Source organism: Electrona antarctica (assembly GCF_951216825.1).
Source record: "Electrona antarctica genome assembly, chromosome: 20".
In the NCBI taxonomy this organism is placed as follows: domain Eukaryota; kingdom Metazoa; phylum Chordata; class Actinopteri; order Myctophiformes; family Myctophidae; genus Electrona; species Electrona antarctica.
In genome coordinates, this window is record NC_136801.1 from 18,109,796 (window position 1) to 18,135,585 (window position 25,790).

A 25,790-nucleotide genomic window follows, 5' to 3' on the forward strand; every position below is an offset into this window, starting at 1 on the left:
TTTAGCTATTTTAGTACAAAAAGACAGGTCGGAACAAAGGACAGGAATGTAGATAAAAGCACAAGATACAAACAATTACTGTCACTCTGACTTTCTATTCAGTATAAGCTAAGCAAGTGTGATTTAAAAGATAGTCAAAGTTGAAAAGATTCACAGTCAGTGATGATATCTTGTGTGAGGGAAAGCAATAGGCCACCGTGAAAAATGTGAGAATATTTATTTGAATATATTGGGGTTGAATAATTGCCACTGTCTGTGTGTGGCTGTCCATCATTCTGTCTGTCTGTGGACAGATAATCACATCGGCCTGTTAAAGTGCCACCAGGAGAAAGTAAATAATAATATTACTCCTACAGATTTTGTCCCTATCTGTCTTGTGGCTGTTTTGGTTGAGACGTCTTTTCAACATTGTCTGGGTAGTCTGGGACAGTACCGAAATAGTGTCAGACTGGGGTGGTGGTGCTACTCCTTAATTAACCGTTTCAGCACTAGCATTTATTGAAAAATTAGGATCTAATTCACGCCAGCATTTTTTCCAGTCGAGCTCTTATTTTGAAAAGCCACAGTTCCAGTCTACCAGAAGTAGATTATCCTAGGACGCTCAACTGAGCCGAGACAGGCCTTGTTTACAATGTGAATCCAAACCGGGGCTCTGGAGAGCTCCACATCGCCGGCTCTGTGCCGTCAAAGAAACGCTGTTTTGACCAAAATGCCATCTGGGACCAGGAATAGGAGATACAGGTGATTGAAAGAAATGGAAAGAATGGATTATTATGGCGACGACGATCTAAGAAGGACGATCCAGTGCTGTGCTAACAACATAGCTACAGTAGCTAACCGGGTAACGTAAGTAGCATTATGGCTCGATCGATCGAATGCACTATAAAAGCGCAATTGCCATTAATCAACGGCAATGGCGTTAAGCGTTAGTATCAAAATTAATCAATGGCAATGACGCTGAAAGTATTAAGGAAGGGGACCAGAGGGTGTGTGCCAATTATCTAGAGGCATCACATTGCTCTATCTGGAAAAGCTTAGCTTTTCTAGTTATGTATTTTATTGCTGCTGATCACACGTGTGACAAATTATCTACCTATTGTGACACACCATCAAAACGACTGCCCACTGTGCCCAGCATCGACACGTCACACATCAACACAACTACACAACACAACACAACTTCACTAGTTCATTTTTAATTGCTCCTGAGTTCATCCGTTCTGCTGATTGCACAATTTTCACATGCCTAATTAGGCTTAACAGTTGAACACTTTAAATCTCACTTGATCTCTTTTTAAATTGTGCACTTATCAGTGTCTGTCAGGCACACTGCTGATAAAAATAATATATTATATATGGCAATCCTTTTAGCTACCCATGGGGAAATAAATAACTCACAGGTTTCAAGTGAAAATATGAATAATTAGTATATCTTATGTGGACATAAATACATGATTGTGTGTGTGTGTGTGTGTGTGTGTGTGTGTGTGTGTGTGTGTGTGTGTGTGTGTGTGTGTGTGTGTGTGTGTGTGTGTGTGTGTGTCTGTGTCTGTGTCTGTGTCTGTGTGTGCGTGTGTGTGCGTGCGTGCGTGCCTATTGTATTGTACATAGTTGTCAGCATATACTCCATTGGCAAAACGTCACGTACAAAACATTACTCCTTGTCCATTACCGGTAGCAGGCGTCCATCATACTGTATATGGCACACTGTTATGTTGCATTGAACGACCTGACCTCTTGTTTGCATCAGCTTGTTGCATACGATTCTTATCCCTTCACACCAAACCCCTGCACCCCACTCCCTTCAAAGCCTGTCAAAATACACATGCCATGGGACTGATCCCTCTGATGGATGGATTAATCTTGACATAGCATCCGCATCAGATTGCCTCGGACAAGTGAAGCCTGTACTGCTGCCTCCCCGAAGGAGATCCGTTCATGCACGGTGAGGGCACGCATTAGCTCGCATGAAAGACTTAATGCTCATTAATGCATGCAGGGGGAATTAACCAAAGCTAAAGAAAACAGCACTCGTTAGTTATTCAGACAGGCTTAATTGGTTGATTATGATGGCTGACACCCGTATCAGCTTTAATAACCTTTGTATATCACTTGAGCACGATGTAATGACAGCCGTAAGCAGTTAGCACACTGCAGCCTGTGATTCAGTAGCCCCTTTTGCTCATTTGGTACTTTATTTGATGAAGGAAAAGAAAAGTTACAAGTGAACTTACATTAAATTCACACAAGCCGACTGCCCGTCCAATTTGTGAGCATGGACTGAGCATTGTGGAGGAGATCATTATTTGTAATGGAGAAATTCCCCCCCCCCCCCCTCTCTCTCTCTCTGTTCAATTATCCTTATTCCTTTTGATGTGTGTGTGTGTGTGTGTGTGTGTGTGTGTGTGTGTGTGTGTGTGTGTGTGTGTGTGTGTGTGTGTGTGTGTGTGTGTGTGAGTCCTTATGGGGTTTCTTGCTTCATCCTTGCACTTTCATTGTTTTATTGGTATTTTATTATTTTTTATTGCCCTTTAATTGTGCCAACTAAATCAAATCAACCCTCTGAGCAGGCTATAATCTGTAGCCAGTTTATCAGACTATAGTGCCTACCACCGGATACCCCCCCTCCCCCCCTCGCCCCACGAAAAATCTGTGAACATTCAATGAAAATAGGTTACCATTTGGTAAAAACAGGCAGACATTTGATATGCTCCTGCTCACAGGTTAGGCAATAGCCTAACCCCCATGGTGGGTTAAGCCCACTGCTCACCACCAGAGCACAACAACAGAATAAAAGCAGCCTTATCCAGTTCAGCAGCTGCAAGGCATGCAATTTAAGTGGCAGAGTGGGACCATTTCAACTGGGTAGAGAATGTGCTTAACAAGAAGAAGCTATAGATGTTGCAATCAGGCAGAGACCTCATATCTCCATACTTTACCTTATTTTTTTCTTAAAACAAAAACTAACTCCCTATATTTTGTCGTATAAGATTGTTCTGTGCTTGTCTGTGCTTTTTTAAAGATGAACATTTAACAAAAAAGAAAAATATTAACACGTGCTTGTAGATCATAACTACATTGAATCCATTCCTGAAAAGTCACAGTTTGGGACATACAAGGTTTCCACCCGACAGTGGCCAAAAAGTAAAACAATTGACCCCGCTATATGTGCAGAGGCCTCTTTGATTGGATATAATGACTCTTTGAGCAGCCATTGCTCCCGGCAAACCCTCCTCGCTGTGACAGCAGAAGGAGGGTCAGCCGTTTGAAGGCCCATAACTCTGCCATCATCAGAGGGAGGGATGAGTTCAAACAATCATGGGCCGCTGATTTCCTTGGGCTCGAGAGGCTTCCTGTTAGCCGCTGTGGTTCTTGACTCTGGATCTGCACCACAGCTTCATTAGCCACTGCCTGTGTGTGTGTGTGTGTGTGTGTGTGTGTGTGTGTGTGTGTGTGTGTGTGTGTGTGTGTGTGTGTGTGTGTGTGTGTGTGTGTGTGTGTGTGTATTACATGGATGCATGATCCATACGGTATATGTGCTTGTCTGTAAAGGCCTGTAGTCCTGTACCATGCCTCATGTGGCTGCACGTGAGTGTGTGCATGTGCGAGATCGTGCGTGTGTGTGTGTGTGGCTGGGTGTTTTTTTCTGGACATGACCGCTGACTTAATTAACTTAACTTCATATACGGTATCCTAAACACGTGGATGTTAACACCTTGATGGCCCGGACCTATTTAATCCATTAATAAAATGTGCCCATTATTTATAGCGCCCGGACCACTTTTACCGGGGCACTGGAAGTTGTTGTGAATGTCTGTGTAGCAGCTAACAATAGCCACACCACTCTAGAGTCGATCGACAACAACGGGAGGTAAGAATAAATCTATCGCGACTAGCGACTGGACAGCGGAGCGCCGTCCAACACAGGATATTTTTTCAGAATTAGACGGGATGATTTAGATCGCGAGTTATGAACGTTTTAAGATTTTCGTTTTCGTCCGCTAAACAGACAGGGAACATTTTCGATGACGTGTCACTGTTGTGCAACACCGAGGATTGGGCAACAAGCGCTCCTAGGCTGTGGAGCGATGCGATCGGTTTTGATATCATTAATCTCCGTCCCGTTTATCAATCTCCGTCTGGGGCACCTGACCATGAACTTGAACTTGACGGTGATCTCCGTCTGGGGCCTCTAAACTGTTAACACATTTTCACCACGTCTCTATCCATTCACGTGCCGAGGGTATTAGAGCCTTATGAGCCTTTTTCCAAAAAAAAGAGAAATACCCCGGGGCTTAACTGGATGTTAGCTCATGGATAACCAATGTTATTGCGGGAGGGTCGCAGACCACCCGAGGCATGAATTATTTTACCTATTATTTTACATGAATTATTTTATTTATTATTTTTTATTTTTTATTATTATTTTAGTGACGTGGCCGCGATCGGCCGTCAATAATGCACACGCGTATGTGCACGCAGTTGTAGCTACGCCTACGGCCTCTTAATTGAAGCGTTGTCTTTTCAGCCTTTTTACAGCGGCCACACAGTGCTATTGGCTTCCAGAAAGGCAGCTGCAGAGTCTATTGGAGGTGACCTTAGTGAAGGCTTTCTTCATTGTGTCTTTTCCAATTTCCTGTGAGGGGGCTCAAGATGCACAGTACTCTTTTTTGCCTTTGGTGCTAAAAAGCAGAGTCATAGGGTTCAGACAGCAGGTCCACCTTAGCGCTCAGGCCTTGGTCTGATTGATGGTGAATCATCACAACAGAAATCAATCAAACAGTTTAATTTGTCCGACCGGTACCAATGGCTACAGTGGAAATAAGTATTTGACTTTGTGTTTTTTTTTTACTTTTTGTCCTTGATGTTCATTCTTTTTGCGAAGCATGTCTGCCATGTGTTTTCTTTCTAAACGTCAAATAAATCAAGTCAAAAATTCATAGATCATCATCAGCCTTTGATAGTCTGTCTCACAACAAACATCAAATTTTTACTAAAATTTCTTTCTAAGTATGTCTTAATTACTGAAGAAGGTGATTAAGTGCAGTGAAATAATTTCCAGATGCAATCATTACAACCCATTGCAATCTAAGCAACAGACAGAGGCTATTAGTGACAGCGTGGAGGCAGATTACTTGTTATTTGCTTCTGTGGCTTTCATCCCACCCCTGTCCCCACGATGCTTACCCACATGACTTTCACACAATTGGAACCAAGCGAAACGGGGGGGGGGTGGTGTCTTGATAAGATTTCTTTAATATCAAAGCGAGTTCATTGTTGTGGTGAGTGTGCATGAAGCGTGTGCACACCTGCTGTGCTGCACACGGCATGTGTCTCGTCCCTCTTTGACAACCATTCCTTCACAGGCCTCCTCAGTGCTCAGTGCTCATACACATACACATATTAGTTGCTACATGCAGCTAATCTCTCAAGACAGAGTCAGAGCTCCACAGCTGTGTCTGGCGACAACCCCCATTACAATGTGTATGGGTTGTTGTTGTTAGGAATGAAAACAAAGGAGCACCACCGGAAGAGGCGGGCTGATGGACAGTAAACAGGTCGACCTCAGAGGCACATTCGAATGACTTTTTTACCTCAATCTTAACATCTTCCCTGCGGATCACGACATTCCCGACATTTGTTTTCATTGTTTAATTGGCCTTTTTTAATATGTTTTAATGGGTTTCCATCCGACTCAGATGATGTAACCGGAAAAACACTGGCTCGCTAGGGCTTCTGGGAAACTGAGGCCCAATGCATTCTAATGGCTATGGCGGCGGGCTATGCAAGCGTTCCTCTTTCGTTCTGTGTGGTTGATCTGCAGTTTGGATTATTTTTCAAGACAACGACAAACGATCGCACCATTTTTTAGGTGGATTTTCATGAAACGGCCGTGCATACGTGACGGGTTAAGTAATCAATTGTCAGGTGTGGGGTTGCCATGGCAATCAATTGGCTGAGGCAGAGGCTGGAAATTGCACAGGTGAGGGGATTTAGGCTGATTAGGCCGCGCCCGTCCATCCACCAGCTGTTTAAAAACCAGGAAGGGAGCGCCAGCTCTAAGCTGCATCTTTCTGCTTCTTGGCGCTACTGTCTGGGCGCACATCCACATGAGCTCCTTAGTAAAGAGTGAAATAAACAGCTTATACTGTAACTTTATACCTCATTGAAGTTGAGTGGAGTAGTCTGGGTTGTTGAATTTTTATTTAACCTTTATTTAACCAGTAAAAAACACATCGAGACTGAAGTCTCTTTTACAAGTGTGAACTGGCCAAGAGAAGAGGCTAAATAAGTAACACAGCTCTGCCAGTAACAATGAATACAAGACAATAACAGTACAAGATGCAACGCTCATAAATACAGTACCCACTACCAAAGAAGCTCGGAGAACAGGAACATCTAATAACGCAACCAACAAAGGCTAAAATATAAAAACTAAGCAACGAAATGTGCTAATCCTACTATAAATGTGCCACGTCTCTGTGTGTGTGTCTGCTTGCGTGTGTGTGTGCACGGTTGTAATGCGCGTAACTCGAGAACCGTTTGCCCCACCGACTTCACATTCAACACATGCGTTCCACACCCCCGCAGGGAGTGCATTGCTCGGTATCGAGTCGGTCGGACCCACGGTTCTCCAGAACCACCACAAACGGCTCTGGTCAGTGGGCCTAATGACGCCAACTCCTCTCACCTGTGCAATTTCCAGACTCTGCCTCAGCCAATTGATTGCCATTGCAACCCCACACCTGCAAATTGATTACTTAACCACTCCACTTTTCACAGTCAGTTTGCACTCTTCACACACAGGCAGACAGGCAGATACAGAGATCTCCATGTGGGACACAGACAGATAGTTAAAACGGGTGCTATGACAAGTTGACAACAGGAATTATTAGGTTCCCAAGTTGCATCGCTCTCAAGTAGGCCGGTAGCCGACGGGCACGTAAAGGTCTAGTTAACTAAAAAGCAAGAGAACCAACATTTGCAATATGTCAAAGCAGGAGCAATGTTTGGGAAGTGTGCCCATGGCAATCCTTTTAAAGCTCACTAAGGGAATCACAGAAGCCAGTTTGAGTCTGACTCTGGTCTGTAGGTCATTCCAAGACCAGGGTCCAAAAAAAGCAAGGCTTTTTTTCCCAGCCTCAGATTTGATTGGGGGCACGACAAGCAAGCATTTGATCTGAGGTTGAGAGAGTTTTGGACAAGTGTGACATGTGAAAGATCAAGTTAATTCATCTGCATAACAAACTGCTTGGTCATTTATTTTTATTCTGCAGGTGAGTTATCTTATGCAGTGCACAATCATTAACACTTTGATTGCTACAAGATCTCGACAGGCCTATTTGGATGTTGCTACCGTTTAACATTGCACAAAGGCCTTGTTCGGGGGCCCACAGCAAAATGTTCTCTTATAGCGAGAATCACACGCATACATCAAAAGAAAGCTGAACTTGTCCACTTCAATTTAAAAAATACATTTAGATTTTACCATGTTCCATTCTGGAGATATTGACCTTTTTGCAACACCTGCATTTGCCTGGAAGTGGTTATCTTGAACAGCGAGCAGAGTTATGGATGGTTTAAAGTCAGAGACATTGACAGGCAGATATAAAATTGAACCCAATAAATATCCTATACATCCTATACACCGAATGAAAGCCCTGAATGTGTACTTTTACGAGGAAAAGAGTAAACATTGATCCCATGTACAGTTAGACAGTAATTGGTTATTGAATGCAGCTTGTGCCCACCAGATAACTTCAGAGAAGACATGGACGTGAACTCCTCAATATTCACAAAATAAGGCCTATAGCGACATATAAATACTATATACCGTATGAAACAGAAGACTCTCTGCTTTCATAAGAAAAAAACTTCTACTGTAGTAATAATAAAAATCACACCCATGTGAAGTGAGTGGTGCAACTCTGTCCCATATTCTGTTCTCTGCTTATTCAATACAGCTCGCTATATACGGACTGAGGCAGAAAGTCATGTAAACCTTTTATTTACAGTTTGGTCTGTAAACTTCTACTGTAATAATAAAAATCACACCCCTGTGAAGTGAGCGGTGCAACTGCACAATCACACGTCTGAGCGATCTCCGATTATGACGGCTCTGCATGGCGATACGTGATCCACCAACGGTAGACTGTCTGTTGTCATGGCGGCCCCTCTCGATACTGTAGTTCGTTTGTTAGTTCGTAGTATTGTAGGCTCGGGGATCGTTTGGTCGCTACAGTATGAAGAAGTAAACATGCATCTGTCCATGTGTGTTGCAGCAATGCCGATCTGGTGCAGAATCTGCAGATCATGTGTTAGGCAGCGTAACAGCGTTCCGTTCATGTTTTTTTCCGAGACATGAGCCCCCATCTCGCAAGGCCCTCCTCCTGCAGGAGAAACAGGAGGGGAGGGGGGAATCGAGTATAAAAGCCAATAGGTGGAGGAAAGCCTGGTGAGGCGAGGTTAGGTGAAATTTGATTCTTTTCACACACAGACTAGATCGGCATGGGCGCATCCATTACACTGGCTTCTACACGTAAAGCGGCCCGCCCTCCTGTTTTCAGGAGGGTTTTTTTTTTTTTTTTTTTTTTTTTTTCTGATCACGTGAGCGGGACTAAGCAGCAATGATAGGGCGATGGTTCTTCATTGTCCGGGTGGGTAAAAAGATGAATGAAAGTATGCTATAAAAAAGTGATTGAAACGTATTGATACGTGATTCGCACCCGACGTTTGATTAATTGATAACGTATTGATACGCGATTCGCGTCGGCTGTGTTAATAGGAACCAAACGCCGAGCACCATACTCGGCGGAACAGCGTGCATGCGTGTGAGAGTGAGCGGATGGGAGGATGAAATGAACAAACAAAGCTGCTTGAAGTGCTCTGTGCATGGGTAGACACACAATGTTTTGTTTGGGGTGTCACAGCACCAAATCCTTGCATGAAACTTCATTCTTAACTGTTTACCAATGATGGTTTAATTGAAAGTGATATTGAACGAGTCTTACAACGTGAATTGCACATCTAGATTTCTGTCTCAATTTATTTCAAGGCATACCCTAGTACAAGCATGTCCAAAGTCCCCACAGCTTCCTTCCTAAAATGTATTATTTATCCAATATAAAACTAACATTACTATACACCTACTGTACGTGTACTCAGCTGTGTTGTGACAGGATATAATATGCTATATGTACTGTATGCATACTACCAGTAAGACGCAGTAAGATGGAGCGTGTCACGAGGCGTGACGGACTGATGGCCATATATGGAGCGTGTCACGAGGCGTGACGGACTGATGGCCATATATGGAGCGTGCCACGAGGCGTGACGGACGGACGGACTGACTGACAGGTTTTTCAGGTTTTCATAGTAATCTGCAACCTATGGTCGCAACTAGACTGTAGTGAGAAGTGCTAGTGAGTTGTGACAGGGTAGTGTATAGACAGTATGTGGCTCTTGGTCAGCTCTTCTTTCTTTCAATTGAATCATCTGTTGTTGTATGATAATGGGGGAAGGGTTAGGGGAGGGGTTAGGGTTATGATGTCACTAAAGTGGTGTATTTTATTTTCAATTGGGCCTTTTGACTCAAAGGCTTTCAGTTTTCAGGAAGAAACCAAAAATATACAGGGAAGACATATTATAACCACACCTGGGGGTCTATTAGAGTAATGTTAACTCCATAGACACGTACAAAACAGAAAAAGTACAAAAATCATGGCACAGAATCTTTAACCCATGGAATGGAGCATGAACCCCAACCACTATTGTGTAAGCTGGATCTATGCTGGACCCACCCAACACAATAGATCTGGATCTATGCTGGACCCACCCAACACAATAGATCTGGATCTATGCTGGACCCACCCAACACAATAGATCTGGATCTATGATGGACCCACCCAACACAATAGATCTGGATCTATGATGGACCCACCCAACACAATAGATCTGGATCTATGATGGACCCACCCAACACAATAGATCTGGATCTATGATGGACCCACCCAACACAATAGATCTGGATCTATGCTGGACCCACCCAACACAATAGATCTGGATCTATGATGGACCCACCCAACACAATAGATCTGGATCTATGCTGGACCCACCCGACACAATAGATCTGGATCTATGATGGACCCACCCAACACAATAGATCTGGATCTATGCTGGACCCACCCAACACAATAGTGGTTGTTTTTAGTCAGGGTGTTGGTCCCTGGGTCAAAATCATTTGAGAACCCCTGAGCTAGATTAACCCATTTTGACCTGAGATCAGATTCTAAAAATGTCTTCTACATCCTGACAGTTTTCTGAAAAAGCTGTTTCTATGTCAGTGGTTCTTTGATTTTTCAAAAATAGCAGACCTACAAGCTCGTAGCGCGCCACTCGGTGGCGCGCTATGAGCTTGTAGATCTGCTATTTTTCAATAGCTAAAGCATAACATAATGCTAACACCAAAAGGGGTTCCCGCCCCAAAATGGGTTAAAATGTGCTATTCATAATGGACAAAATATGACTCCATAATTAGCACCCGCTAGGACTGCATTGTGTGCACTGTCAAACTGCTGCAGGAAACCAGTGTAGCCAAATGCAGCTACATGTTTGGCATTCATTATGGAGACCATGACCGCCCCCCACTCTGTCTCATACAGAAGGTCATACATCTACATGTAATGGAGAGGTTCATGGTCAGAAATGTCATGCTCATATTATGTGCTCATTGAGCAGAGTCCGTAATTGCCTCAATCATCAACCTTGTGATTTTTAATAGAATAGATGGAATATAACATACCTTTTCAGATCATAATTCTATATTGGAAAAACACAATTTTGTTCTGTGAAAAGACATCTGTGTTTTGAAAAGGGAAGGTGTGTGTGTGTGTGTGTGTGTGTGTGTGTGTGTGTGTGTGTGTGTGTGTGTGTGTGTGTGTGTGTGCGTGTGCGTGTGCGTGTGCGTGTGCGTGTGTGTGGAGCTGACTGTGAGCATGTGCCACGTGTAATACAGTATAGGATGTCATATTGCAGCTGTTCCCATTTGGGAATCATGAATAGACCTAGTGAACCAGGCGCATGTAGGTTCATGGTGTGAACACCACATTGATATGACATGAGATCTCATTACAGCAGGAAGAAAAAGTAAAACAAATCTTCACGGTTGCCGTTAACAGTCAAACTGAGCAATAATGAGAACTGCATCCCATCCCCAGCGATATATATATATGTGTGTGTGTGTGTGTGTGTGTGTGTGCATGTGCGTGTGCGTGTGCGTGCGCGTGCGCGTGCGCGTGTGTGTGTGTGTGTGTGTTAGTCCGGGAGCCGAAGGCAGATTTTTGGCAAAAAATGGATACATAATTACAATACTTGAACCTATTCAGTGTCACTCAGCGTATTGCTTTCCAAGTGTTCAGAATTCAGATCCACCACGGTTAGAAGGAAAAGGGTAAGGTCTGCACAAACCTTGAAGACATAGGGAAATTAAAAATATGTTTTTCACACTTTTAGAGCATATCCGTGGTCATCATATGGCCTAATATTTTTGTGTATTGTATGTATCAAAAGTCCATGAAAAGACAATTTTAATTACTTCCTTTGAACGAAAAGGTGATGATGCGCCGAGGCCAGCATGAATAAAAATGAATCTTGATCTCATACACGATCATACATGATTCCCATTGCTGCAAGTTCCTCCAAACACAGCTATGTTGACTACAGAACTACTCTAAAATGCCCCAAAAAGCCATTGTACCCTGTCTTTAATATTGATTGGCGTGGAAATATTGGTATAAAGGCCCGGGACTATTGGTGTAATATTGTCCATATAGGCGATTATGGTAATTAAAGATAATTATGCTAATTATGAAAATTGCTCAACATATGCAAGTCTACATATCTGCATTATTATACACATTTTACAAGCAAAAAATACACCCGTTTGAAGTGAGGGGTGCTCTTATCATCGTCTTATCAAGCCCCGAGTTGAATTAAAACAGTTGCACTGTGTTTAGAAAAGTATATTTTCTAGTCCACATATGACGTAAATTCTCCTTTCATTGTCAATGGCAAATGTGACACGTGACGAAAAGCTGGAGGGGCTATTTTCTGGGATTTGTTTGTGTTTCGGACATTAAGGGGTTAATAATTAAAAATGCTCAAGGGATATCACTGGGCACCCTCTTGAATTCTTAAAGGAGCATTCAGTGATTTGGGTGATTTGGAAAAAACCCCGGTCCGCCCCGGTAACAAGATGTGCACATGCACGTACTACAGTGGAGGGGACACGCGACAGACCAACAGCACACACACCAAGGCCCCGCTCGATCATGATTGGCGGAAGGCTCTCTCTATCCTGATTGGATGAAGGCTTTGCCACCTAGCCAAAAACAAAACCTAAGGTTTTTTGACCCCCAGGGGTTAACTGGGGACAGGGAGGAACTTCTTATGCACACTCTATAGTAGGGAGGATTATCACAACAAAACAAAAAAAGAAGTGATATTTGAATTAAGTGAAATCACTGAATATACCGTTAAGATGTGACCCCAAGCTACAAGAATCAGTTGAGAAAAAAACTGTATCTGACGAAACCACGTTCACCCCCACGGCTCCCGGACTATATGTAATATCAGGAGTCACATTTCATTATTATGTCCAGCGTATAGCGAACTATTACATATTGAAAGATGACGACTCTGTTCCACACTAATTACTATCTGATTTAATTATGGTTGAAGAGAGAGGGGAGAACCCCCCCCCACCCCCCCCCCCCCCGCCGCCCTCTCTCCCCACTGCAAAATCCTGAGTGATCATTTAAAAATGGAAATTCTCAGGGTGAAACAGAACAGAGCACACTCTTATCAGCCATGTGATGTCCACTATATGGCCTTTCTCTATCTAAGCACCCATCAGCCATGTGATGTCCACTATATCGCCTTTCTCTATCTAAGCACTTATGTTCTCAACATAAAAGAGCACTGACTGCATTTGATAAATTATTAATTACAGGGGCTTATAATAGTAATTAATATTGTCTTCATCTCTTTGTAGAGCATGCAGAAACGTATCAGGGAGGGGGGGGGGGGGGGAACTTTAACATCACGTATCACTGTACTTAAATTTCTTTTGGAATGTTTTACATTTGGTATAATATACCCGTGTTTTGTCACGGTGTAGACTGTAGAGTACTCTCAGCAATCAATTGCTAGATAATTATGACAAGTTTGCATAATGTTTACACGACATGATGTGTGCTCGTTTCATCTGCACCGGAGATATGCTGTTCTGTCTTTTATAACTTTTGTTCAATTAAATAACCCTGCAGTGCTTGGGAATCACTGCTCACACTCTGACGCCCAGACGTCATGATACAAAGTAAACAAATGAATGCAGCGGTGGGGGTGTGGTCAACGAAGGTTATAGGTGACGACTGTGTTTTGGGGCTGGTCTGACTGCAGTCTGAAGAGACAACCATGTAGTCCGGAAGGCACGTGACACTGATCATCATGACGTAGAGAACATGAATTCCTGACCAAGATATCTAAAAACAGATTACAGACAAAAAAAACAGTCAACGTGTTTCTAGTGTCCTAAACATCATTAAAATAAGATCAGGTTGTGTCAGGGGTGAAGTGGCCCTTTAAGGACCTGTCAGCACAGCAGCATGTATTTTCGTCTAGTCCACTGTTGCATCAACCTCATGACCATCTGGTTACGACATACTACAGTAGCTGCAGAAGGAGCTCAATGTGGAATGAAATCATCGGCCAAACGTTGTTGCTGTTTGGGAGAAAGCAGTGATAACATTAGGACGGGAAAGGACTGGGAAAGGAACTCGTACAAGATGGCATGATGAATATTGGTAGGCTGACTGGACACACAAAGTAGGCTAGAATTTATGCTGCCGTCTAAAACAAGCTACTAATATAGCCTATATGAAAGGCCCTAGGCCCTGGAGTTGATTTTTTTGCTTAAAACTCTTTAAGTGCCAGTGGGTGGACACCAGTTTTGGTCCTGGGTGCCACTTTTCCCATTATAAATAAAAGAAAGAAAATGTAATTATAGTGTGCATGTAATGTGCATGTCATCAACTGTACACCAGATTAGAGGAATTTTCAAAAACATGGATTCCAAAAAAAAAAGAATATCGTCTTAACGATATCAGTACATAGTGATATGCAGCTCGTCTTAACGTCCCTGGCACTTAAACTGTTTTAAAGGACTAGTCTTACCTATTTTCAACCTATCTTCATATAATCAAATGGTCACGACTCTACTTTTACTCAAGTATATGTTGAATTCCGGACTTTCACGTGTAACAGAGTATTTCTATATTTCAGTATTGCTACTTCTACTTACAGCTTACTCCAGGCTCAATATGAGTGTTATAAGAACAGACCGTATGACATGCCTAATATCTCAGGCATAAATACATCCGTGAAAGACGTGAGATTACGTCAAAAAAGGAAAAAAACCTATTTAATTATTTGATTAAAAATGTATTATATGCCCTAATATTATTTAATCTACACTGCGGCAACACGCAGGAGTGCACTTAATCCCTGGATTTAGCGGAGCCAGCATTATGTTGCTGTTGGAATCACACGAGAACATACATGGAGGTGTTTGGGCATGTGTGTGTATACTCTTACTAACGTGCTTAATCACGCATCTAATTACCCCAGGTCGGCTACTTCAGAATGCTTCCCGTCCATGCCTGTCACAGCAGGACAGCTGGGGAAAACGCACGCACGCACGCACGCACGCACGCACGCACGCACGCACGCACGCGCGCACGCACGCACATACACACACACACATACACACACCAGAAAACCAGAAGACCACTCATGCACCGTTCACTGCTCTCCCCCAGGGGATGAGAAAGGCTCATTCGTATTTCATACCGTACTCCCCCTGGATGCACCGTCTCATTAGCATTTTGCCACAATGCCAGCGCTGACATTAAACACAAGTGAGAGGCATTATCATATCATCACCCAGTCTATTTATACCACACAATAAGGCAGATGAGCATGCATGATATTACCCCCCAACTCCCTTCTCTCCGTTTGATGTCCTACTATACTACCACCTCACAACAACATCTGGCAGCATCGCCAGGTTGTTCCACAAGTGTATATCATGTCTAGCATGAAATAGTTGCCAGCTGGGGTAGGCACACGGACCGGGGGCTGTGTAAACATCAAGCACATTGTTGGCTCAGAAAAGGCAGACGGAGATCATAGATTTGTATTACGGGGATTATCAGCAGGTGTCTGTTATTTGTACTAACGATTAGGTTTCTATAAGATACATTTAACATGGGTTTGCTGAACACTAACACATTCAGAACATCCTATGGTCCGTTATTACTGGAACTCCCTACTTATCTCCTCCTCATTTTGTTCGAATCAGAAGGGTTGGCAGAAGCTATACAGTCAATTTGAGGCAAATACATTAAAGATGGAGTGCCACAATTTTGGTATTTTTCCAGTTTGTCATGTGTTTATGAGGTGACAGTACTTCATTAGACACCCTGGAGTCGTTTGTATGTGCAATGGTGTAATAACTTTGTATTTAGGGTTTCTTCCTGGAGGCTGAACCCTTGACAGTCAAACGGGCCAATGAAATAAACACACACACGCACCTCCTCCTCATTATATCTTTTTTTAAATACGACAACCTCTGTGGGCGGAGCTGCCACATACACACGTGTGATTTTTTTTCTTCACACAAACTGTGTGACAGACAGCGGACAAGAGAACTAGCTGAATTAAGCAATTCATGCACGCCTGCGGTGCCGTAGGATTCGCCAGAAAGCAGCAGCACCTTGGGTGAACATAATGTTAGTATTGGTTTGACTCACTGCTGTCGTATCGCCTTGTCTGTCTGTGACACATCCCACCCTCTAGCTGCGGAATTTATTTTCTCACTTCACTATCACTTCTATCACTTCTGAACATCGTATGGAAAATGTAATTGTAGTCACAGTAACCTACAGGTGTATGTTGTTACGACTAGTCAAAGACTACTAAAAACTGTCAGATTGCAACCGACTAGCATTTTTAATCAGCACAAACCAGTCGACCAATGAAACATTATTTTTGCCTATGCAAAGTAGCCTGTAGTGCTGGTTTGCAGTGATGCCAGTTCTGCTTATTATAAGCGAATTTGTGCTAGTTTCCCCTGTAAAATAGCTTAAATAGTCATGGTTGCGTGTTGCCATATTGGGCTTGTTTCTGAGGCTTGGTTGCTGATTTGGGCTTTCTTTCACCATTCCTTTTTGAAAATAGCTGATGTAGCCTAATAGGGCTCAAGTGGTGAGTGAAACTCGTTGCTTTTTTGGGTTTGTTTTGTTTTTTCACTAGGTTTGCTTTGTTTGGAGTTGATCGATTGGTATAATTGAGAGTTGATTGAAAATAATGGTATCTAGTTCACCTGAAACATGACGAGCAGACTTATGGTTGTGAGATCTGGAGGCCATTAGCAAACCAAGACCTTGAAAAATGGGATAAACACAAAAACACCAACCGGAGACCCTACACACAGAATTCTGCAAATCCATTCTCCGGGTCCAGCGGAAGACACTAAGACAATAAGGCATGCAGGGCAGGATTATTAATTTTACAACCCCCTAAAAGAAAGTGACCCAGATGCACTCCAAAACAAGGCACTCACACACAGCAAAACTCTAGAGAGATGCCCCCTCAGCCAGCTGGCCCTGGAACTAGTGTTGTAGTTCTCGAGACATGGTCTCTCGTCTCGAGACCACATTTTCGTTGTCTCGGTCTTGTCTCGGTCTCGCGCCTCTCGCCTTTTTTGTCTTGCGGTCTCGTCTTGGTCTCGCCCCTCATTTGTCTTGGTCTTGTCTCGGTCTCGCGCTTCACACCTTTTTTGTCTTGCGGTCTCGTCTTGGTCTCGCCCTTCATTTGTCTTGGTCTCGTCTCGGTCTCGGACCAATTGTCTCGGGTCTCTTCCCCCACCGAGACCACTCGAGACGAGACAATGCAAAACGTTCTATCAACCCGATCGCAAGGACTGATCCCATTCATATTAACATTAAAGACAGCTGTAGGAGCGCAGCGCAGCGCTGAATTAGAGCACACGTAATCTTAAATCTATTGAAATTGGGTTAGAACATGTTCTGATTGTATGAAATGATATCAGGCTGGCATAAATAAAGTGTCGGCCGGGTGGCGGAGAGTTACACAGCGCCACAGCCTGACTTTTTTGGTATAGTGCGAACGGCGTCGGTGCGGCTTGCGAGGCCTCGCGCTAGACAGCTTTTTTTTATTCTTTGAAATGGGAACGGGGCTAGCTCTCTCTCTCTCTCTCTCTCCCCCCGTCTGTGTGTCTGTCTGTCTGTGTCTCTCTCTCTCTCTCTCTCTCTCTCTCTGCCTGTCTGTGTCTCTCTCTCTCTCTCTCTCTCTCTCCGTCTGTGTCTCTCTCTCTCTCTCTCTCTCTCTCTCTCTCTCTCTCTCTCTCTCTCGTGCGGATGTGTGTGAGCGAGGAGCGTGGTGCGGAGTGAGGTTACGGAGTGAGTGTTTGGTCTATCTATACTCTGTCTATGCTAACTCTTCTATCTCGCTAGTGTTGGGTTTTGCGGTTTTTGCACTGGTCTAGTGTTTTAAACTGCTGTTGGTGGTTTTGTGTTTGCTGCGCGCTGTCGGCGTCGCCATGGCTTTCACAACTCTCACAAGGAAGCATGGTTTTAAGATCTCGCCAGCTTTCCCGTGTTCTGTAGAGGACTGCAGTTTAGCGGTCGCAAAAGTAGTCGGACCCGCTAGCGTTAAATCTGCTGCCAGAATGAATGGTGGCGTTGTGATCTTTGTCGATGGGATGAATAAAGCAAACGCTGTGATCGAGAGGGGCGTTGAGATAAAGGGCACGCTTGTGAAAGTAACGCCACTCGCAATGCCATCGAGTAAAGTTTTTCTGTCAAACGTCCCCCCATTCATTGATGATGAACTGATAGTGAGAGAGTTGACCAAGTTTGGGAAGGTGGTGTCGCCGATTAAAAAGCTCCCGTCAGGGTGTAAATCACCTGAGTTGCGACATGTTGTTTCTCACAGGAGAATGCTGTTCATGATTTTGAGAAACAGGAGTAAAGAGCTGATTACAGGCTTTAAGATCAAAGTCGACAGTTTTGAATACACTTTATTTGCTACAACCGAGAATATGAAGTGCTTTGGCTGTGGGGTGGAAGGGCACTTGATAAGGTCCTGTCCAGAGAGGGTTGTTGACTCTGGCGAGGGGACAAGCAATGCTACCAGGGGGGGGAGGGGGAGTAATCCCTGGGGAAAAAATGTTGAAAAGGAGATGGGAAACGTTAATGGGGATGGTACTGGGAGTGGGCAGGTGGGTGAAGATGAAGGAGTAAATGCTGAACCTGAGTTGTTGGCAGAGAATGTCAATAAAGATGGGGGGGGAACTGAGCAAACAGGTGAAGATGAAGGGGAAAAAGAAAATAGCCAGCAGGAAAACAGTGGAGGTGAGGGAGAAATGGTTAATGCTGAACCTGTGGCTGACACAAGTTCCCAAGAGGACAGTAGTCCTCCTGTCAGTCAAGTGGAGGAGGGAGGGGCTAAAGTAGCTGACATGGAGATGGGGGCTGAGGAGGAAGGGGTGAAGGTGGTGGGGCAGAAAAGAAAGGCAAAAGGTTCAAATGGGACAAAAGCAAAAAAAGTGACCGAGGGGGAAAGAGAACTCAATTCAGACGATAGTACTTGTGGTTGGGTGAGCGATGATGAAACATGTGTAAAAAAGAAAAATGTCTATGGGGTGTCAGAAATGAAACGTTTTTTGCAGAAAACAAAAAACAAGAGACTGATCGATGTTGAAAAGTACTTCCCAGATAGTAAGGGTTTTGTGAAGGCTGCCAGGCAAAACATGAAGTTAACAGAAGGAGTATGTTTTACCAGGCAAGAGATTTTCAGAGTGAAGAAACTGGTGCAGAGGGTTGATGCGGATTTAGAATGGTGATGGTGGTGGTGCCGCTGGGTTCCCTCTGTGCGCTGGGTCCTCTTTTGCACTTGGTTTTGTCTTTAATGGACATGAAGACGAACTGGACAATGATACAACCAGCCACTTGTGAGGTGGGTTGGCTTTGGTTGACTGGACAATGGTGGAGCGGCTGTAGCCCGCTACGAGTGCTACGTGTAGACTCTGATTCTCAGACGGACCTCTGGTTGGAAGGGCCAGGATGGACCTTCGTCACAGTCCAACATCGAGGCTCACTCACAGCCTGTGTGACAGTGGTCATGGTGGAACTGTTGGATGTAGCTGGTCAAAGCTTGGTGGATGAAGGAGCAATAGCTGATCTGCTGGGGCTGATATCATCTTGCCGTGTGGGTTGTTTCCCAGAACTGTGCATCGGAAAACTGTCTATGAAAGATACTGAACATGAGAATAACAGGAGGGGAGAGGAAAGTGGACTTGCACTGTACTGTTGTGTTGTGTCCAGAGACGGGCTGGGTGTGGAGGAGGACTCGGCGTATAGGGGGGGTTCAGGGGCGACAGCAGCATGTCACTGGCTGAACCCTCTGCATTGGTTTGTTGCAGCAATGGTTTTTGATTATGAATAATGGAGTTTTTGTTTTTTGTTTTTTGTTTTTTGTTTCCGTTTTATGCAAAATGCCATTGGTACACGAATGTTTGACTGAAAACAAGTAAAGCGTTTGCTGTTCTTTTTTAGTTTGTAAATAAAAAGGTTTTATAAAAAGTCAAAAGTCTCTCCGTCTGTGTGTCTGTCTGTCTCTCTCTCTCTCTCTCTCTCTCTCTCTCTCTCCGTCTGCCTCTCTCTCCGTCTGCCTCTCTCTCTCTCTCTCTCTCTCTCTCTCTCTCTCTCTCTCTCTCTCTCTATTAACTATTTAATTACATATTTCCATTTTGCACCAATATTATACTACCATGTCTTAATACAGTGTTGCTTTTTACAAATAAAATAAGCAAATTAAGGTTGATCACAAAGTTAGTGTGGGTATCAGCAGGCTACTTTGATGGGAATGCGACGGGTTGAAGAACAACCGCTGCAGGGTTTGACTGTGAACAGTGAATCATTCTAGTTTCTTACCTTGTGGCTCATGCTAGTCATTTGAAGAATTTTATAATCCAATAATTATATAATCCAAGGTTTGTTTGTCTGGAGATCCAACGCTATGTCATATTATTAAAGTAAGTAAACTTTAAGAAGCGCTGGTCATTGTGCTGCAGTCAGTGAGAAGCTGGTCCGCTCTGCTAATTGATCTGACCTATATATTTGCGCAACTGACTGGCATGAGGGTAATTACTTATTTGGCAGCACCTGCAATTCCAATAGGACATTTGAAAAGGCTTTCATATATTAATATTTTTTTCTAATAAGGTTTGGCCTTATAGATTTTGTATAGTTTTGGATATTGATTCATTAATTAACACAAAAATGTTTCTCCCAGGCGGCTCTGATGTGCATGCCTCATTGTTATTCATTAATTGATATTTAAAATAAATATTTGAATGAATCATGCTGTAGTAGGCCTATACCTAATTTTGTAAAATCTATTTGCACTGCAGTGTTTCAGATCAAGATTGTTTTCTGTGCCTATCAAATAAGAGGGAAAAATGGTCTTGGTCTCGGTCTCGGTCTCGACCTGCTAGGTCTTGGTCTTGGTCTTGGTCTCGGCCCCCTAGGCTCGCAGCGGTCTTGGTCTCGGTCTCGACCTGCTAGGTCTTGGTCTTGGTCTTGGTCTCGGCCCCCTAGGCTCGCAGCGGTCTTGGTCTCGGTATCGGTCTCGACCTGCTAGGTCTTGGTCTTGGTCTTGGTCTCGGCCCCCTAGGCTCGCAGCGGTCTTGGTCTCGGTATCGGTCTCGACCTGCTAGGTCTTGGTCTTGTCTTGGTCTCGCTTTAGGTGGTCTCGACTACAACACTACCTGGAACTCTGCAAGAGCCATAGAAAATCCACTGGACTAAAACAAATAAGACAGGAAAGCTATTTGACACATTGAAAAAAAGCAACACTAAACAGAGAATACACAGTGGCAGAATACCTGAGCACTGCTTAGAACAAGAAAAAATGTTAACTAGATGCACACAGTGAGCACAGCCTTGCTGTGCTTCACCCTGGCCCAGGAGGCCAGAGGTGTTGGATGGGGGTGGGGAATTACGAACTGCCTTGCAAGACAGACATTTTTTCATTTGTATATGTGTATGTGTCACTTCTGCTTGTTCAGTAACGCCGCTGAGGAAAATGTATCCGTTTCTTTACTGGTGTATACTATAGAGTAGACTCATAACACACACACACGCACATGCGCACATACGCGCACGCACACGCACGCAAACACACACGCACGCAAACACACACGCACGCGCACACACACACACACACACACACACACACACACACACACACACACACACACACACACACACACACACACACACACACACACACACACACACACACACACACACACACACACACACACACACAGCCAGCAGCACTAGCATATGCCCTCAGAAACATGCATGCACACATCCAACTCCTGAAAGCACAAACACATGTACACACTTGTGTACTCTGCCTCAGCATAATGACCTGAGTGCAAAGCTGAGCAGCAGCCCTTCCATCTCAATACCGCCGAAAAATGCTGAGGCGTGGCAAGTTTATCAATTAGACGGCAGGTAGACGTCTGGCCGGGGGCCACAGCGGGCCCGGCATTAGCGATGTTAATTATGTTTCAGATTGATAATGGCTTATTTACAAAACCCAGTCGCCGGCTACCAGGGGTCACGTTTACTTCGGATCGAACAATTTGCTCTGATAAACCCCTCCGGCAGCAAGCGCCCCCCTTGCATGCAAATGAACCGGGCTGTTCATTACTATACGAGGGACTGTTACCGGAGCCGTCTCCCGACCACTGGTTTGTCTGCGGCTATACCACCAGGTGAGGTAAAGTGAGATGGATAGGCCGCCCCCTCTTTGCTCTTCACACTACACACTGATGTAATTAACTTGGATGTACAGGAACAGAACCCCCCCCACCCTCCCACGCACACACGCCCTCCCACGCACGCACGCACGCACGCACGCACGCACGCACGCACGCACGCACGCACGCACACACACACACACACACACACACACACACACACACACACACACACACACACACACACACACACACACACACACACACACACACACACACACACACACACACACATGCACGCACGCATGCAGCCACTCACACACCAGTAATTGATTGTGACATGTAGTCTTTATACAAGGCTTGTTCTTGTTGTTTAGACTGGCTTGCAAGTCGACGCAGATGGCTGCCTGTGTGTGTGTGTGCGTGCATGTGTGCGTGTGTATGCGCATGCGTGTGTGTGTGCGTGATCACATCACACCTGCATGCCTCCTAATGTTGCAGCACATACTGCCTAGCTACCCACCTCCCACACACACACACACACACACACACACACACACACACACACATGCTGCATGGGTGACATTGACGTGTGCAGGGAGATGCCCCCAGGTTTCAATGACTAATTAATCACAGGTGGATTGAGCGTGAGAGTGTGATCACCACCAGTCACAAAGCAGTGTGCAGAATCAAGAGGCTCAATGGCAGACGGTGGTGGAGAGAGAATATTCAAACTAAAAGGACATGGAGGCCTGCTGGAAGTGTTCTGCAGTTGCTAATGTTCTATCTGAAGTGCAAATAGGTTCACACTCCGAGGGTCAGTTTTGTACATAGATAGATAGATAGATAGATAGATAGATAGCTCTGGTCCATAGCCAATGCTTCTATGATTCTGCCCTGCATTGGCTATGCTACTTTCGCTTTTAACTGTCATGCACGTGATGCACATGATGGAACTCAGACCAGCCTCTCCTCTTTAGCGTAAATAAAAATAACGTTTTTGCTACTCACCAAAACAAAGGCGGGTTGTGTCATTAGAAAGCCTACTTTCCTTAGTGGACGCACTCTGAGCCCCCCACCACACGTATAAACGGTACTTTTTGGCCAAAAAGCGATTTTGTTTCCACCGGGAAAAAAAATACTTTTAGTTACTCCAATGCGCCCTCTACCGATATTGCCCAGAGAACTGCCTCATAGAGAATATTTTTCCTTTCTCCCTTTCTGGCCAAAAAGTACCGTTACAGAGTTCCATGTGAGATTTAAAAGCGAAAGTAGCATAGCCAATGCAGGGCAGAATCATAGAAGCATTGGCTATGGACCAGAGCTAGATAGATAGATAGATAGATAGATAGATAGATTCTTTATTTATGTGTCATGCACCCGAGGTGCCCAGCCCACATGGACTTATAAGACACACCATACAAATCATTGCTTCAATATTGCAAAGTGTACAATGAAATGAAAACATTTTTTTATTTATTTTTACACAAACAAAACATTCTGCCTTTTTTCCCCACGCTTTGCATAAATAATAATAATCATAATAATAATAGTTTTTCGTAGTCCTCTAACCAGAAAAAGTTAACACAGATGTTTGAAAATGAATTTAATTTTCAATTTCTTTCAAATCACACACTAAACACACTCTGTCCTCCTCAGGAGTACCAATTAATCTACCCGTTTCTAAAGCTAATGATAAGGTGACAAGGTCCCAGAATGCAGCTGTGCACAAAAAGATCTCTGCCTTTTGCATACACCCTCTGAGTTAAATTCACATCAGATTGGCAGTGCATGTACTTGATAACCTTGTGTCCAGCTAGCAGAGAACCAGAACAGCGTGGTGTTCCAGCAAATAATGTATAGTTATTCGCCTGCATGCACAGCTGTCTCTTGAGTGTGTACGCATGTCTGTAGGAAGCATGCAGATTGTTATTGTCCATTGTTTATAAGCATGGTAGTTCCAAGCTATCTTGGAGCCTGCTGATCCAGACCTCAAAGCCACTGTATACTGTAGCTCACCATACGGTAGTAACTTAAACAGTTCAAGGTGGTTTGAATCTTTGATAATCTTGCACAAGCTTTACTTAAGTAGTATTTCACCAGAGGCTGTGTGATTGTTGGTATATGACGAATATGCGGTCAGCAACGGCCGGAGCAGAGTTCCACAAGATTCACTGTAGTGGCACTAATCATGGCAAAGCACATCCTCTAGTGTATTTCGAATATAGCCTATACAAATGTTACCATCAATATAAAACACATCAAAATGTATTCATATATTGTGAGACAATTCACTCTCAAAATTACAACCTTTTTGAGAGTGTTGTCTCCTGAAAATACATGGGCTCTGATGTGATCATGCAGTGTTGAATTTGTTGGCTAGAACTATGGAAAAAAATGGTCGTCAACTACGTTTTTTCGAAATAAAAAACTAAATACGTATATTGACAATTTCAAATTTTCTAAACTAGAATTTTCATTCATTTCATGATTGGTTGCGCTCGCTCTGAAAATAGCCGATCTACAAGCTCAAAAAGCTCATAGTCAAAAGACTATGACTAAAACTAAATAGAAATTTGCTGTCTAGGGTAGGTACCCTCACAAAACATATGCAGCAATCCTGGTCTCTAAACTACATACCCCTGGCCAGCCGTGGCGCCTGATGGAGGGGAAAGGAACTGGTCGGAATAACGTGTTCCTTCCATGCGCTACGTCTGGCCGGGGAAACTCTCCCCTGTCAGTGGAAAATAATTAAGCAGCTTGGACTCCTCAGAAGGAAGCATGAGTTCAGTCCACTGCCCCCCCAGGTTGGCAGAAGAAGTGTAGCGCCCAAGGATTACATTAGTTAATTGACACTGGGTGAAAAAATGGTTTGCAAAATTGTGGGATAAATATTTAAATAACACGAATTGCGGTCTAAAATCTCTAAATCAACACTGGTCTGATGGAGACAACTGCCAGTCCAGAGTCCAGAACATTGAGATGGATGTGTGCCAGACAATGAACTTTCTCAAACTTAAAACTAACGCAATGTCAACTGTCAATAGAATTCAATAGAAATTCATCATATTTTAATGCCAGATTTAGCTACTATGTCAGTGAACTTCCCATACAAACCGCTAGCCTATCTTCTTGCACCGTGCTACTGAAGCATCTGCCAAGACTCTGTCTGACAGCAGAAATGCTATATTGCAGGGGTTTTCAACCAGTGGTCCGGGACCACCAGTGGTCCTTTGAAGCGGTTCCAGGTGGTCCTCGGGTAAATGATGGAGAGTTGGTAACCAAATGGACCCTTATATATCCATATGGGGAACCTTATCGGTGTGTTGCAGTATAAAACGTGCATCTGTCGTGTCTGAGTTGATACACTCAACTCTGAGTATACTGTAGATCATTGCCAAAGCCACACCACTGCAGTGAAAATGTAAGCTTATGTTTGGTTAGAGGGCTCAAGGGTCTGCACTTAATATTCAGAGGCTGTTACTGAATGTTACATAGAAAGATAGAAAACGTACAACTGATCAACTCATGACCTATGCTTACAGCTGGCATACATATTTGTTGGGCATATGGCAAATGGCTAAGATAGATCAGCTCTTCCCTCTGTATCATGTGGGCACGCACGCATGCACACATGCACGCACGCGCACACACACACACACACACACACACACACACGTACACACGCTCACACACACACACACACACACACACCCATAGTAGACACACAGACACACAGACATCAGGCATTTAGTCAGCACTCTCCAAGGACTGTACAGGTGGTGGGTTAGACAGCTCCAAAACAGCTCTGCAGAAGACAGTGGTATATGAGAGAGAGAGAGAGAGAGAGAGAGAGAGAGAGAGAACAGATTGCATT